The sequence below is a fragment of the Trichomycterus rosablanca genome, chromosome 2, assembly GCF_030014385.1.
Source record: "Trichomycterus rosablanca isolate fTriRos1 chromosome 2, fTriRos1.hap1, whole genome shotgun sequence".
Lineage (NCBI taxonomy): Eukaryota > Metazoa > Chordata > Actinopteri > Siluriformes > Trichomycteridae > Trichomycterus > Trichomycterus rosablanca.
In genome coordinates, this window is record NC_085989.1 from 42,287,375 (window position 1) to 42,305,061 (window position 17,687).

Sequence of the window (17,687 nt, forward strand, 5' to 3'; positions counted from 1 at the left end):
CTACACAAGAAAGCCCGCAAACAGTTTGCTGAAGACATGTCAACAAAGGACATGGATTACTGGAACCATGTCCTACGGTCTGATGAGACCAAGATTAATTTGTTTGGTTCAGATGGTCTCAAGCATGTGTGGCGGCAATCAGGTGAGGAGTACAAAGATAAGTGTGTCATGCCTACAGTCAAGCATGGTGGTGGGAATGCCATGGTCTGGGGCTGCATGAGTGCAGCAGGTGTTGGGGAGTTACATTTCATTGAGGGACACATGAACTCCAATATGTACTGTGAAATACTGAAGCAGAGCATGATCCCCTCCCTCCGGAAACTGGGTCGCAGGGCAGTGTTCCAGCATGATAATGACTCCAAACACACCTCTAAGACGACCACTGCTTTATTGAAGAGGCTGAGGGTAAAGGTGATGGACTGGCCAAGCATGTCTCCAGACCTAAACCCAATAGAACATCTTCGCGCTCCTCCACCTTCCGCTTGAGGATGCCCCAAAGTCTCGAATATCCGCCAGCTCCGTGATGTCGTCATGGAGGAGTGGAAAAGCATTCCAGTGGCAACCTGTGAAGCTCTGGTAAACTCCATGCCCAGGAGTGTTAAGGCAGTTCTGGGAAATAATGGTGGCCACACAAAATATTGACACTTCAGGAACTTTCACTAAGGGGTGTACTCACTTTTGTTGCCGGTGGTTTAGACATTAATGGCTGTATATTGAGTTATTTTGAGGGAAGAATAAATTTACACTGTTATATAAGCTGCACACAGACTACTTTTCATTGTGTCAAAGTGTCATTTTGTCAGTGTTGTCCCATGAAAAGATATACTTAAATATCTGCAGAAATGTGAGGGGTGTACTCACTTTTGTGATACACTGTACATTCGAGCAATCAAATGCGATGGACCATTTAGAAATGACGCAGAGTTGAGATTTTCCATTAAAGTTCTGTCACGTTTAATAAGCGCACTTATTAAAAAACCCTGCTGGATTTTGAAGAGGACATCTGTGGCTAAACGGGAAATGGTGTAGTTTTTTTTTATAACACTAATGGATTAATTGTTGTCATTTATAAAGTGATTTTTATTGTGTTTAAACAGTGTTTTTAGATGTGGCAGTAGTAGATGATTTATATTGTGTTTAAACAGTGTTTTTAGATGTGGCAGTAGTAGATGATTTTTATTGTGTTTAAACAGTGTTTTTAGATGTGGCAGTAGTAGATGATTTCTATTGTGTTTAAACAGTGTTTTTAGATGTGGCAGTAGTAAATGATTTCTATTGTGTTTAAACAGTATTTTTAGATGTGGCGGTAGTAGATTATTTTTATTGTGTTTAAACAGTGTTTTTAGATGTGGCAGTAGTAAATGATTTCTATTGTGTTTAAACAGTGTTTTTAGATGTGGCAGTAGTAAATTATTTCTATTGTGTTTAAACAGTATTTTTAGATGTGGCGGTAGTAGATTATTTTTATTGTGTTTAAACAGTGTTGTTAGATGTGGTAGTAGTAGATGATTTTTTTAAATGCTAAAAGTTTAAGTAGATCAGTGTGTTTTAATTTCTGAATGGCTGTTGCGGATGAGTTGTAGATTAGTGGCACACGTTAATGATGTCATCAAGATGCACCTTGTTATGGCAGTTGCCGAGTGAGCTGGCAATAAATGGTACTCTGTTGGAACGTATCTTGGTGTGTTATTTACTTTACACACAAACAATGGCCTTAGTTACATTAAGTGTTATTTACATTAAGCAACAGATCAGAGGCCCTAGTTTTTGACATTAGTATAAGATAATAATTCATTAATTGTCTGTTTGACCACCATTTTGTTCTATTCAGGGTCATTGTGGGTCACTGAACAAAAGGCAGGAAACACCCTAAACAGGTCACCAGTCCATCACAGGGCAAACTACAAACATACTTTTAGTATATCCGGTTAACCTGACTGCATGTCTTTGAACTGTAGGAGGAAACCGAAACACCAGAGGAAACCCACACGGGGAGAACATGCAAACTCCATACAGAAAGGACCAGGATAAGTTAATAATATTTAACTTTTGTAGCATTTTGTAGCATTGGGATTTCAGTCGTGCTTACGTGCTTTTGGACAAATGGACAACCCTTTATACAGTTTTAAAGGGATTTAAGTCATACGATTATATAGGCAATAAAAGCAAATTTATCATTTATATTACTATCTATGACATTCTCAATGCTTAATGTCATTTGCAGAGTGGCAGCTCTATGTCATGATGACCACTGTACTTTATTATGGTTTTCCAAAAATAACACATACACCAAAATCTTCTTTCTCTAAACATAATGAGTTATGTTTACTGCCAAAACACTTTATTTTGGTTACACCTGATGACAATAATTTGTTTCAAAAGTGTGTTTTCAGCACAACTTGTTCAGGTTGTCCTGCCTTTCTTTTATAAATGATTGCTGGCTGTTTATTCAACTTCCTTATCATTAGTGTAAATATTGCTTTGTGCACCTGTTATACCAGGGATAATTACAGTGGTACCTTGTAACTCAACTTCCCCTAAACTCCAAATGTTGGAAACCCAACGCCTTTCGTCGAGAAATTTCTACCCTTAAACTCAACGTTTCCCTTAAACTCAACGTGTTTAGTTTGTTTTTAAAAAAATGTATTTATTTAATTTCAAATTAACAATGAACAGTCGCTTTGTTCAGCGCTCGGCTTGAGAGTGTGTGGTTATACGTCATCAACGTGTGCATATGAGACAAAACTGCATTTGTGTGGAATAACTGTCAAATTCACTCTGAAAGCGTCCACATGTATTTGTGTTAAGCTGGATTGTCCTCATTGTTTCACTTTTAAACTTGTGTTAGAGCTCGGGGTTCTGAGAAATTGTCTTCTGAGAATCAGCCTTTTTAGTTTCAGTGTTTTTATATTATATTTGTGTTATTTTCAGTGTATAAGTGTCAAAAACAACCCCATTATTTTACATAAGCCTAAAATATATGCAAAAATTAAGTTATGTGTAATAAAGTGAAATGACACAGGGAAAAAGTATTGTATTTATTTAATATTTAGTAGAAAAGCCTTTTTTGGTAATGACAGCTTCAAGACGCCTTCTGTATGGAGAAACTAGTCGCATGCATTGTTCAGGTGGGATTTTGGCCCATTCTTCCACACAAACTGTCTTCAGATCATGAAGGTTCTGGGGGTGTCTTCTATGGACTCTGAAATTCAGTTCTTTCCATAGATTTTCAATTAGATTGAAGTCGGGTGATTGACTGGGCCATTCTAGCAGCTTTATTTTTTTCTTTCTGAAACCACTTGAGAGTTTCCTTGGCTGTGTGTTTGGGATCATTGTCTAGTTGAAATGTCCACCCTCGTTTCATCTTCAGCATCCTGGTAGATGGCAGCAGATTCTTATCAAGAATGTCTCGGTACATTTCTCCATTCACCCTTTCTTCAATTACATGAAGTCTACCAGTACCATATGCTGAGAAACAGCCCCACACCATGATGTTCCCACCTCTAAACTTCACTGTTGGTATGGTGTTATTGGGGTGATGTGCAGAGCCTTTTCTCCTCCAAACATGGTGTGTGCTATGACATCCAAAGAGTTCAAATTTGGTCTCATCTGACCAGACTATATTCTCCCAGTATTTTATAGGCTTGTCCAAATGTTGTGCAGCAAACTTTAAATGAGCTTCAACATGCTTTTTCTTCAGAAATGGACAACTCTTCTGATTATTCTTTTGACTCCTCTGTCAGAAATATTGCGAGGAGCACCTGGCCGTGGCCGGTTTATGGTGAAATGATGTTCTTTCCACTTCCGGATAATGGCCCCAATGGTGCTCACTGGAACATTCAGAAGTTTAGAAATACGTCTGTAACCAATACCATTAGTATGTTTTGCAACAATAAGGTTGCGAAGGTCTTGAGAGAGCTCTTTGCTTTTACCCATCATGACATGCTTCTTGTGTGACACCTTGGTAACAAGAAACCTTTTTGTAGGCCATCAATTAGGACTAAACTAGCTGATATTAATTTGCACTGATAGGGGCAGGATTGCTTTCTAAATACTGACAGATTTCAGCTGGTGTTTTGGCTTTCCATGCCTTTTCTTCATGTGTTCAATACTTTTTCCCTGTGTCATTTCACTTTATTACACATAACTTAATTTTTTGACTTATTTGTTTTGACTGCTTTATATGTGTGGATTACTTGGGTTGTTACCAACATCTGGTGAAAATGTCATGTCAGTAGTCCCATTAGAAATACATTTACTGAGAAAAATGTTGATGTGTTCAATACTTATTTTCCCCACTGTATAGACAGACAGAAAGACAGATACTTTATTAATCCCGAAAGAAATTAATAAGTTTGTTGTATTACATTTTTAACTTCATTCATTTCTCACTTCCCCTAATGAAACCATAGTTTAAAACTTCACAGGTCATATGCTAAACCACAGTAGGCAGGATTAGTCTCCAGTCTGTATTAAATAGAATTAAGAATATAATGAATATAAACTGAGTACTTTGCATATAAACTATAGTACTTTTCAGTGTTGTAACCCCAGCATGTTTAAAGTAAATTCTTTTCTAAACGTAAGTGTAAATGTAATCTAATGTCTGTATGTTGTAGACTTTGTATGTGCAAAGTCAAAGTGGATATACGCACTATATAAGAGATATTTACCTAAAATGATTAAAATCTGTTTTTTCTTTACTGTATTTGTAATTTAGATGAATTCCTGTCCAAAAAGAAAATAGGAAGATGTTTGGTTTGATAGCGGTAAAATCAGAGGAAATGAGTGTCTGGTTGATAGAAGTGGGATGAGGACAAACAGCAGGTAGAAAGGATGGAGCGGGTCACGAGCTCGACCTGCAAAGGAAACCAAACAAGCACCCATCAGCTCCTCCCAAACGTCATCAGGAGGAAATCGTCCACTGTTTTGTCGAAATCTGGATTTGAAATTAGTTTGGATCACATTTAGGAAATGTTTTATATTTAATCAAACAGTGACGCTTATGCAGTTTATAGCAACTTATCATGTTACATTGACCATGTACAGAAAGGTGGAAATGAAAAAAATGTTAGCAATCTTCATACACATCCAGTCAAATTATACCACAAGTTTAATCATCAGATCCTTGATTGCAACACACTACTGAGTTTTAAACTGCATCTGCATTTAGTCGGAATGGTGAAAAAAACCAAGAACATCTGATAAATTGCAGTTCTGTGGGTAAAAATGCATTGTTAATAAGAGAGGTCAGAGGAGAAAGTGCATAGAACCCCTTTTTACAACCGCAAATCAGAAAAAGTTGGGACAGCATGGAAAATGCAAATAATACATTTACTTTGAGTTTTATTTGATTGCAGACAGTTTGAACCTGATATATTTTATGTTTTGTCTGCTCAACTTCATTTCATTTATTAATAAACATCCCTTCCTGCAGTTCAGGCCTGCAACACATTCCAAAAAAAGTTGGGACAGAAAATCATTTCCAGAGCACACGACATCCATTTAAAAAAAATATATATAATAAAAAAATGGAATGCTGATTCATCTGACCACAATACATGTTTCCACTGTGTGATGGTCCATCCTAGATGCCTCAGAGCCCAGAGAAGTTGACACCACTTCTGGACATGGTTAACATAAGGATTCTTTTTTGCACAGTAAAGTTTTAAGTGTTATTTGTGCATGTAACTCTGTATTGTAGTGCTTGACAAAGGTTTGCCAAAGTAATCCCTCATTCATGTGGTTATATCAGCTATTGTTGAGTGGTGGTTCTTGATGCAGTGCCGTCTGAGGGATTGAAAATCACAGACGTTCAGCTTAAGCTTGCGCCCATGTCTTTATGCACTGTAATTCCTCTCGATTCCTTGAATCGTTTAATGATATTATGCACTGTAGAGGGAGAAATATGCAAATCCCTTCCAATCTTTCTTTGAGGTTCATTGTTTTTAAACATTTCAATCATTTTCTCACACATTTGTAGACAAACTGGAGATCCTCTGATCATCTTTGCTCATCAAAGACTCAAAAGCCTTTCCTGGATGCTGCTTTTGTACCAAACTATGATTACAATCACCTGTTGACATCACCTGTTTGGAATTACATCATTATTTAGTTTTTTCACCTCATTACTAGCCCTAAATTGCCCCCGTCCCAACTTTTTTTGGAATGTGTTGCAGACCTGAAATGCAGGAATGTAGGTATATTAACAAATAAAATTAAGTTGAGCAGACAAAACTTGCAATATAATGGGTTCAAACTGTCTGCAATCAAATAAAAGTCAAAGTAACTGTAAAAAACACTGCATTTTTATTTGATTTGCATTTTCCATACTGTCCCAACTTTTTCTGATTTGGGGTTGTACAATAATGGTGAGCAGAAAAACATCCACCAGATATTAAACCTTGGGCTGAATGGGCTACAAATAAATCCATGACCCAGCCCTGTGTTAATGATGTGGTAAATATTGTTTTCAGCACAAAGTACCCACATTTATCCATTAATTATCATTTATATCAGACAGCCTGTTTTTTACTGTAGCTTCTACCCTATCATGCTGGCTACTTCCAGCATGATATTGTGTCATTTCACAAAGCCATTTTAAATTGATTTCATGAACATAAAAATGGGTTCAGTGTATTTAAATTTTCTGAATTTGATCTTGTAGAACAGGATATTTTTAGCAAGTGATAAAAACTGTATTTATTAGGCATTTTTCCCAGAATCGTACCAACTTTTTAATGCCATCAGCAAAAAATGTTTGTGGTTAATCGTGTAGCCACTGATGCACTGCTGCTTTCACATCATCGTCACATGAAAATCTTCTTCCCCTAAAAGCTTCTTTGAGCATCCAAAAAGATGAAAATCATATGGCGCTAAATCCAGACTATAAGCTCTCTCTCAGTCTCTCAGACACGACCAATTACTACTCTTCTCAAGCGGCACAGTGCCTAAATGGGTAGCACTGTCGCCTCACAACAAGAAGATCCTGAAGAAACATGACATTAAAAATCCAAATAAACAAACAAACTACTCCTCTCACCCTTACCGTTTCCAACCAAAAGATAAAAGTGTGGAAACTTTTTAAAGATCCCTCAAACATGATGAAATCATGTCAACACCAAACTCTTGTGGAGATATTTCCTTCTCTCAGGACTTAATGCCACAAAGAGTTCTTATAGCAATGAGGGTTTTACGCATGTGAGGTACGGTGTTCCTAATAAAGTGGCCAGTAAGTACTTGAGTTGTTTATGTGGTTATATTTGAATTATTACCCATACATACTTTAACCAGTGCATTTAGAGCAATATAGTGCAAAAGAAGGCCAGCATTGAGACCACAAAGTATTTAAATAGAAACACATTCTTCACTTAGCTGCGGGTTGGTGTGTTTACTGACACCTTTTATTCAGCAAACTGCATGTTAATCCCAGACTGAGGGTTTGATTTTCAGGGAATTCCTGACAGCTTTACTTAAATCATAATAATCTCCTCTATGTTTTTCTTTGTTTGCGGATCTTGCTTCAGCAAAACAAAGTGTTTGTGAGTGTGTGTGTGTGTGTGTGTGCTTTTCAGACACTGCAGGTGTGACCCATGACCTTTTTTCTCTCCTCTCTGTCAACAAGACTGCTGCTCGTTTGTGTCTCTGTCACCTGTGTGGAGAATAACATTTAGACTGAACAGTCTGAACACTCACTGCACCCACCCGCTCTGATAGCTCTGTGTGTAGTAACTGATCTGTGTAAAACGACAATGACAGGCATGTACAAGAATTCAACAACAACTACTCACTTGTGACTGAGCAGGAAGTCTGTCTGACTAATGACATTTGTTACACGTCTACACATTAACCGTGTCGTTGCCTAACCATAGCTAATTAGCTGTGTAACAAAGACACAGCTAATGCTACATTAAACAAGGGATCTTCAAAAAGTTTCCGTACTTTTATATTTTGGTTGGAAACAGTGAGGGTGAGAGGAGTAACTGGTCGTGTCTGAGAGACTAAGAGAGAGCTTATAGTCCGGATTTAGCACCACCAGATTTCCACCTTTTTGGACACTCAAAGAAGCTTTAAGGGGAAGAAGATTTTCATGTGATGATGATATGAAAGCAATGGTGCATCAGTGGCTACACGCTCAACCAACTGATGGCACTAAAAAGTTGGTACGATGCTGAAAAAATGCATTGGAAGGTGACGATGTAGAAAAGTGATGTCATTTGTTTTTGAAATTCCTAATAAAGTTCAGAAACTATTTGAAGAACCCTCGTAAATTAATAGCTATTCACTTAACCCTGTGTTCCTGTGTCTGCTTTGGTTTTCTCTGTTTGTTTGTTTATTAGGATTTTAACGTCATGTTTTACACTTTGGTTACATTTATGACAGGAACAGTAGTTACTCATTACACAAGGTTCATCAGTTCACAAGGTTATATCGAACACAGTCATGGACAATTTTAGTGTCTCCAATTCACCTCACTTGCATGACTTTGGACTGTGGGAGGAAACCAGAGCTCCCGGAGGAAACCCACGCAGACACAGAGAGAACATGCAAACTCCACACAGAAAGGACCCGGACCGCCCCACCTGGGGATCGAACCCAGGACCTTCTTGCTGTGAGGCGACAGTGCTACCCACTTAGCCGCCGTGCCGCCCTGGTTTTCTCTAACATTACCACTGATACAGTACAACGGTAGAGTCAGTTTTAAACTAAGTTGAGGCCAAAAGTCTGAGACCAGTATAGAAATAAAAAAGCTATTTTCCTAAATGTAATGTTTTCAAACAATGTTTTTAATACAAATCATATGAACAGCCTTATAATTTAAGTGAATCTTTTAACAAGTACTAACCATTTGACACATTAAATAAGCACATTTGTGAAATTGATCATTGGTCAATGCTTTTGTACCAAAGGTCAGATTTGACTAGGTGGCTCGGTGGGTAGCACCGTCACCCCACAGCAAGAAGGTCCTAAGTTTGATTCTCGGCTGGAGCTGGCTGGGTCTTTTCTGTGTGGAATTTGCATGTTCTCCCGATGTGTGTGTGGTTTCCCCCTGGAGCTCCGGTTTCCTCCCACAGTACAAAGACGTACAAGTGAGGGGAATTGGAGATACTAAATTGTCCATGACTGTCATGAATGTAACTAATGTGTGTAAAGCATGATGTTAAAATCCTAATAAATAAATATAAATCATATTCTATCTATTGAATCATATGCTTTTAGCAGGTGTACTAATACTAAGGAATTATGAAATGCATGTACATGTTTAGTAGTTCAACTTTTCACTCAAATTGATATGCTGATTATGTGGTTTGTAATTAAAAACAGCAAAAAGCTACATTGTTACCATTGATTTTGGCTTTTGGTCACACTGTATATAATCAAAAGGCAGTTCTTATCGGAAATAGGAACTATGACTTTAAAGGACACTAGTCTCAGTGGTGCAGCATTAAGTGTGCTAGTTACCTGCATCAGCCTTTTGCTGTGCTAGCACTCGATTCACTTGCCAGTGAACCCGCTAGGACCTGACTGCAATTTTCTTTCATTAGCATGCAGCTGCACTTTGAATACAGTGAACTCTTTCAGTAAATCAGCTGGAACTTGTTGTCCAAAGTCAAGAAAATTGCTGTATGTATGTTTCTGACCGAGCATATTTTCAGAAAGTCCACATTTGTTGAAAAGTATGTTTCAAGTACATGATTACAGAAACCAGGCTGCACAGCTAGAATCTAATTTATTAGTGCAAGCTGATTTTTAGTAGGGGTTTGTGTAGTAATTTTGAATTAAAGTAATAATGACCCCATTTGTAGTACAGTAATTGTACATAATATTTGGTACAGTTGTGTGTGGTTTGGGACATGGCCAACATGTAGTTTTGGGCACTTCAGTTTGTCATTCTATTATGAAACGTCACAAGGACATCATGACATTTCCAGCTGCCATATTTATAAATATTTATAGCCCTTATTTTAAATATGGGTAGGAAGTCAGGCAAATTCCTAGATTATATTTGTTTTCTTAGACATACTATATAGGTTATTAATGTACTAAGCTTGTTTAAGTGCTTTAAAACGACTAAAATCGTAGTTACTTAATGTACACCGCATGGAAAAAAGTATATGGACACCTGACCATGAACCTATTGTTGTTGGAGTATGGAGTTTCCAACCCATTGCAGCTATAACAGCTCTTACAGGAAGGCGTTCTGAAATGTTGTACCAGTGGGATTTTGTGCCAATTCAGATGTCAGAGCACTTGTGAGGTCAGACAGATGTTGGACAAAAGGAACGTCCAGTTTCATCTCCAAGGTGTTTGACTTTGCTATCAAAGTTGAAAGCATGTAAATTATTTTATATCATTAATTTTATTAACCTGTTAGCTATGGGTGTGGCTAAAACGCCTAAATTCAGTAATTAGAAACGGTGTCCACATACTTTTGGACTTTACATCTTTTTTTGTGACAGTCAGTGTCACTTAACATACTCATTGTACCTTAAGATAACCAGTGGTGTATAGTAACAAAGTAATAATACTTCGTTACAGTACTTAAGTTTGGAGTATCTGTACTTTATTGGAGTATAAAAATTTCCTGCAACTTTTACTTTTACTCCACTACATTTTCTAAAGAAAGTGTGTACTTTTACATTTGCATACATACATTTGCCATATGTACTGTACATTCATTACTTGTTACTGCAAAAGAAAACGAAAAAAAATTTTTAACCTAAATGATGTATCAAACTGACAAGATGTGTCACAAACTGCAAGCAGGGTTGGCGAATCTGCGCTTGTAAGTTAAATCAGCGGTTAAGCACATAAATGGCCATTTCAGAACCCCCTTATCCAACACACTGATGTAAATTAAGAATGATTAATGAAGTAAAGTCGCATCATAGTTTTTATTTCTTATAATTAGCATTAGATATCTAACTACCATTTTCGATTACATTCGAACCACATATATAACGTTTCACTAAATTTGTTTGGAATTAATTCAGTGAAAGAAAGCTTGAGGTGTTTTTTTTTAACTGGTAGAGACACTTACAGGTAGTGTAAGATTGTGGTAAACAAAGAGACTATTATTAAGTCATGCTGCAAGCTTGTAAGTGTGTATAATTGTATGAGAGAGTTAGCTAAGCTAATGGTAGAACAAAGAGCTTTCTTTGTCTAGAATTATCGCAGGATATTGTTTGAAAGGTTAAGATATTATTGTAAATTGAAAATGAGACTGTACACTGCACACTGCACACCCCACACAATGTAGTCTTTTTTTTTAATCTATTTTTCCCCACTTTTTCCCCCAAATTTTTGTCCCCTATTCAAGTCGTGTCCAATTACCCTGATTGCGTCCTCTATACTGTTTCGACCCTTCACCGCTGACACCGCCTCTCAACTGACTTGCACCCCCTCCGGTACGCAATCAGTACAGACTGCATTTTTCACCTGCACAAGTCGAGTTCATACACTAATGGACGCTGTGTACGGAGGGTCACACCCCCATCAGCATTATTCCTCAGCCCTGTGCAGGTGCCATCAGTCAGCCAGCAGGGGCCACAGTTGTACCAGTTATGAGGACCTATGCTCCGACTCTCTGCCCTCTAACCCTGAACAACAGCCAATCGTTGTTCATGTTGCCGCCCAACCCAGTCGGAAGGGTAGAGTCGAGATTCGATGCAATGCATTCAGAACCCCAACTCTGGTGCACTAGCGTACTTTACCGCTGCGCCACCTGAGCGGCCCCCACACAATGTAGCAGAGGAAAATGCGTGTCTTTAACCATTTAATGGTATCAACAAGAAAATAAGGTTTAAAAAATATTTCTTTGCTTTTTCTAGTTTTTAACTTTTCCAACTTTTCATGGATGATTTTTCAGCAGCTGCTTCAAGTTGACATATAAGTTAGAAAAGGTGTTTTCTTAAAATAACATCTGTGTGATCTACTAATATTTTAGAGTTTAACACATGTCAATCAGGGAGTAGATCTGCCCAGACAAGATTATTCAAATACAGCTTATTTTTACCCAAATATTTCGATTTAAACTAATGGTTAAGCAGATCAATAAAGGGCTAGAGGGGTCTTATATAAACCCAATATATTTCATGTTTTATCTGGTCAACTTCATTTCAACTCTTTCCATGCATAAACATGCATTTTAGGCCTACAGCATATTCCAAAAAAGTTGGAACAGGGCAATTTAGGGCTAGTAATGAGGTAAAAAAAAAAAAAAACCTAAAGAATTACGTGATTTCACACAGGTAATGTCAACAGCAGATTATAATCATGATTTGGCACAAATGATGTTCAGATAAAGGAGTACATTGTACTTCTGTTTATACTAACAGCATTTACTTCTACTTCTACTTTTAATACTTAAGTACATTTAATATCAGAAAATTACTTTTGATATCTAAGTACATTAAACATCAGATACTTTTAGACTTTTACTCAAGTAGTATTCTAAAAGGTGACTTTTACTTCTGTCAAAGTAAATTTATGGTACGATACTTGTACTTTTACACAAGTATGGCCTTCAGGTACTTTATACACCACTGTAGATAACAATAGCAAGGCAGACATAAATAAGCGTGACTCTATAGTGGTTTATATAAAATGTAAACATACTGTAAGCATCGGGAAGTCTTTAGTGCACACACTTATACACATCCCTCATTCACTTTCACACTCGTACAGACCAGTCGTGTCCAGATGTTTCCTCTGAGGAAACAAGCTGTGGACAACAGAGGCAAGCAGGCTGCCACGTTGTGCTCCGGGGCAAAAATCTCTGATTTACTTTCTCCGGATGTGGCAGGAGCGCGGTAGGAGAGGAAGTGAGAGCTGCCGAGCATCTCACTGGCCACACTGCCTGCTGATAAGAGCCAGCATGGAAAATAATAAACAGACCGGGCTGGAAGCGGCACCAAGCCTAACGGAGGGCTGTTCTGATGAGTTATGTGTTGTGGAGAGAAGTTTAGTGGCTTGAGCAATAGGATGACGTCTTACAGAGATATTGTGTAAAACTGCAAGCTGTGACAGCAGTGAACAATTAGCAAGTTGTGTGTGCCATTATGTATTAATGAGGGCTCTGGGAAGTTAATGAGTAGTTTAGATTTTTACTGAGATGAACCTGTAATTAGCAAACCCCTCAGGTAGGATGTTTCATCACTTCATTCAACCAAGGCACAGCATTTACAAGAAAGCTTGAGGTGTTTTTTTTAACAGGTAGAGACACTTACAGGTAGCGTAAGCTTGTGGTAAACAAACAGACTATTATTATGTCATCCTGTGTATATTTGTATGAGAGAGTTAGCTAAGCTAATGGTAGAACAAAGAGCTTCCTTTGTCTAGAAATATCCCAGGATATTGATCGAAAGCTTAAGATATTATTGTAAATTGAAAATGAGACTGTACACTGCACACCCCCACGCAAAGTAGTCTTAATTTACTAAGATTGTTTGAAATATAAAAAATGAACACCTTCAATGTGAAAATGGCAATCTGATTATTCTTAAAAGGATTGTGCTTCTCGAATGAACTAAATGACAGATCTTTGTTTGCCTTAATATACAACCCATTCTTCCTGCAAACACGTCTTAAGATGTGCAACAGTACAGGGTCGTTGTTGTGGCATTTTTTCATTTCAAAATTTTCCACACATTCTATATGGGGGACAGGTTAGGACTGCAGGCAGGCCAGTCCAGTACCCGTACCCTCTTCTTCCACAGCCATGCCTTTGTAATGTGTGCAGCATGTGGTTTTGCATCGTCTTGTTGAAAAATGCATGGACGTCCCTGGAAAAGATGACTTCTTGAAGGCAGCATATGTTGCTCTAAGATCTCAATTTACTTTTCTGCATTAATGCTGCCATTACAGAAGTGTAAATGACCTTTGCCAAGGGCACTGACACAGCCCCATATCATGACACACCCTGGCTTTTGGACTTTTGGACTTTTTGGACTGTTCTGAATCTGAGCGGCACAATTACAGTTAGTAGAGTGGGTGTTACACAGAAACATGGGCTCTTTTGCATCTTATCATCTTATCTTATCTTAAATAAGTGACAAATGCATTACCTGTGCAAGTGAAAAGTCTGTTACATTTAGCTGTGAATGTGAAGTCAGTGAGACATACAGATGTGTACAAATAAATTGCTTATGGGAGAATACTGACAACCAAACTAGTTTTCCAGTTTTGTGCAAAAAAAGGGTTCAGATATAATTTCTGTGTATTACTCAACAACATTGATTTTTAAATAAGTAATAAATCTCCACAATTCTGGTTTCTGACATTTAAACGTTTTAAAAGGGTTTACAAATGCCATTCTTATTTTTTTCATAGCCTTCCTCTACTCACAATCTTGACATCCCTATGCACAAATTGACATAACTTACTTTCATTTTTAATATTTTAAATAGCGTAATAAAGAATCGATTTCATTACTTTAAACATATGTTGGCCAACTGCCAAATTGTCACAGTTGGGCCCCTAAGCAAGGCCCTTAATTGTAAGTCATGTTGAATAAAAGCATGTGCCGCAAATGTAAACATACCGATAAGACAAACAACCTCTGATGCAGCCAATCACAGCCGTGCTTGTATTACACACAGTTCTACCTGTCATCTACCTGTCATGCAGTTCATGATTCACAACAGTTCACTTGTGTTTGCATGTCTGTTCACGGCGTCTGCCGTGATTAATGCTTTCGCACAGGTGGCAGTCACAGACAAAACCTGCTGCCAGAGTGTAACATAGTGGCTTTTACCTGCAGGACTTTTTTGCTGCTTTTTTTCTTCAAGTGCACAAGGACTGAACAAAACCAGCAAATCGCTGAAATAATCCCGGCTTTGTGTTAAGCACAATATCGACTCTATTTTTACATTGATGCCTGCTGCAGTAATGGGATTGGTCTTTGGATGCCCTTTTGTGTGTTTGTGTGTATGTGTGTAAGACAAAGTGCACTTACTAGTGTGTGTATGTGTGTGTGTTTGTGTGCTGAGGAGTGTGTCTGAGGCGGTGCATGAGCCTGAGGGAGTGTGGCAAGAAACTAGTCTGGTGACTTTTATTTAACCTGTTGTTTGCCAATGAATGAACAATACATTTTGTATAAATGATGTTGTAGAACTGATGAAAACTAACAAAATGTTTATGCTGTTAGGAATTTTAATAGAAAATTTCAATTAAAGTTAGTGTTAAAATGTGTGTGTGTGTGTGTGTGTGTGTGTGTGTGTGTGTGTGTGTCTGTGCTCTGTCGTTTTTTACATCAGAAACTTGTGCTAGCAGAACTCAACTTTATTCCTGCAGAATTTATTATTTATTACCTATACTTAAGTGATGTTAAACAATTAACTGTAAACACTTTTAACTACTGGAGCAGCTTGTTTGTTTACATTTCCCCAGTCTTTAAATGTGTAATTGATCCTCTGACTTGGGTAGAGATTTTAATGACTTTTTTTTTTTTTATGCATGTTCTCCCCATTTTCCTCCCGATTTAGCACACTCAATTTTGTCTTCCGCTGCTGAGAGATACCCGACTGAATCCGAGGAGAGCACGTCGCTGTACACGCCTCTTCCGACACGTGCACAGCCCTCCTCTTCTCACCCATGCATTCTGCACAGGCGTCTCTTCCGCCAATCAGGGTCCTTACACAGCGTATGAAGAACCACCCACCCACTCATAGTTCGGCCCCCACCCTGAAGATACGGTGGCTAATTAGTATCTGCTGCAGGCACTGCCAATTATGCCCGCTAGATGGTGCCCAGCGGACCGGTGGCAACACCAAGTTTCTAACCGGGGAGTTCAGAAACTCTGTGCTGGTGTGCAAGCGGAATATCCCGCTGTGCCACCTGGGCGCCCTCTTTAATGACATTTTTGACAAGCTCAAACTCTCAAATTATTAGTTCTTTTAATTTGACATTAGTGATGTCGATGATTAATGATTATATGCTTACCAACATAAAAGTCATTGTTTGATTAATGCTGTCAGTTATAAATGTCAAAATAATTTAATTACCAACAGATGATGATTGATTTCAATTGAGAGCAAAGCTACAGTCTGTACAGAGTTTAAACCCCACTGACCCACCTGCTCCACTTACAGATGTAGTTTTTATTCCAAACAGGAAAACTTTTTATGTATTTATATGATTTAAATCATAAACAGTGGAGTTATTGCTCATTAAGGTTAAATATGAAGCCAGTCTGCCTAAGTATTGAATCTGACTGCATGTTCATCTCTTGTGATTAGCATGTTCAGTTAGCACTGGTAATTAACTTTTTACTTACAGTGTTCATGTTTATCGCACTGTTGTACATTACTGCCATCTTCATAATAGTACAGTAGTACCTTGTAACTCAACGTCCCCTAAACTCAAAATCTTTGAAACTTGGCGCACTTTGTCAAGAAATTTGTACCCTTAAACTCGATGTTTACCTTAAACTTAATGTGTTTAGCCTTTTTTATTTATTTATTTATTTAATTTCAAATTAACAATGAACAGCCGCTTACTTCAGTGCTTGGCTTGAGCGGTGCAGTAAAACGTCATCAAAGTGCAAATATGAGATGAATCTGCATTTGTGTGGAATAACCATCAAATCCACTCTGAAAGCTCAACATGTATCTGTGTTTAACTGGATTTTTCTCCTGTTTCACTTTTAAACTTGTGTTATAGCTCAGGGTGCTGAAAATTGTGAAAACCAGCTTTTCTCATAGAGTCAAAAATGCTTATTATTAAAAAAAAAAGCTTAACGTTACTGCTCATAAGTTCTCTCCACTAATGAAATTCCTCGCTCGTTGTTTTAGTACAATAAGTCACATTAAGCTTTGTGCACTGCCACACTCCATAGGAAATAACAGCACAGCTGGCGCAAAGCTATTTTGCCGCTTCTCATGTGAATGCGCCTTTACTGAACAAAATATGGTATTCCAAGATCAAGCATCTCCATGATTAAGAAGCATAAGGAAATAATAAAGGTATAGTGCAGGTTTTGCTGTATTTTATTATTGATTTTTAACTGTTTTTAATTGTATTTCAGTGTTTTATATTATATTTGTGGTATTTGCAGTGCATAAGTGTCAAAAACAACCCTATTATTTTACATTAGACTAAAATATATGCAGTTCCACAAGACCATGGAACACATTAACAGGTTTCCCATACATCCTTATGGAAAGAAATACCTTGAAACTCAACTCCTTTTAAACTCAACGCCACTCCCAGAACCAATTGACGTTGAGTTTCAAGGTACCACTGTACTTTGTTTCAAACTATAAAGCATAAAGTCTTGTTGATATGATGTGTTTAATGCCATAATGTAAGTAAAGGCTGTTATGGCTGCAAATGGTGGGAAGGCAGAACAGGTGCTGCTCCTCAGTCTGACATTGCAGTGCAAATACCTACATTGACTGTACAAAGAGTGTAGTAACCAAAAGAAAATTAAATAAATATGTCTTAACACTGAAGTCAAATCTTCAAACATTAGTGCAGTGTGCAGTCCAAACAGACAGTGCACCTTAGTTAGTCAGTCTTTAATAAAGAACAGACTCACAACGTTATGCTTGAGGGGAAGGAGGTTCAAGTCCAGAAAATAATACTTATTTTAATGAGCAACATCCTTTAGGGTGGAATATTAATAATGGAATAATGAATATAACGTTCTGTATTGCTGTGTGCCCTGCATTCACCAAGCAGTTTAA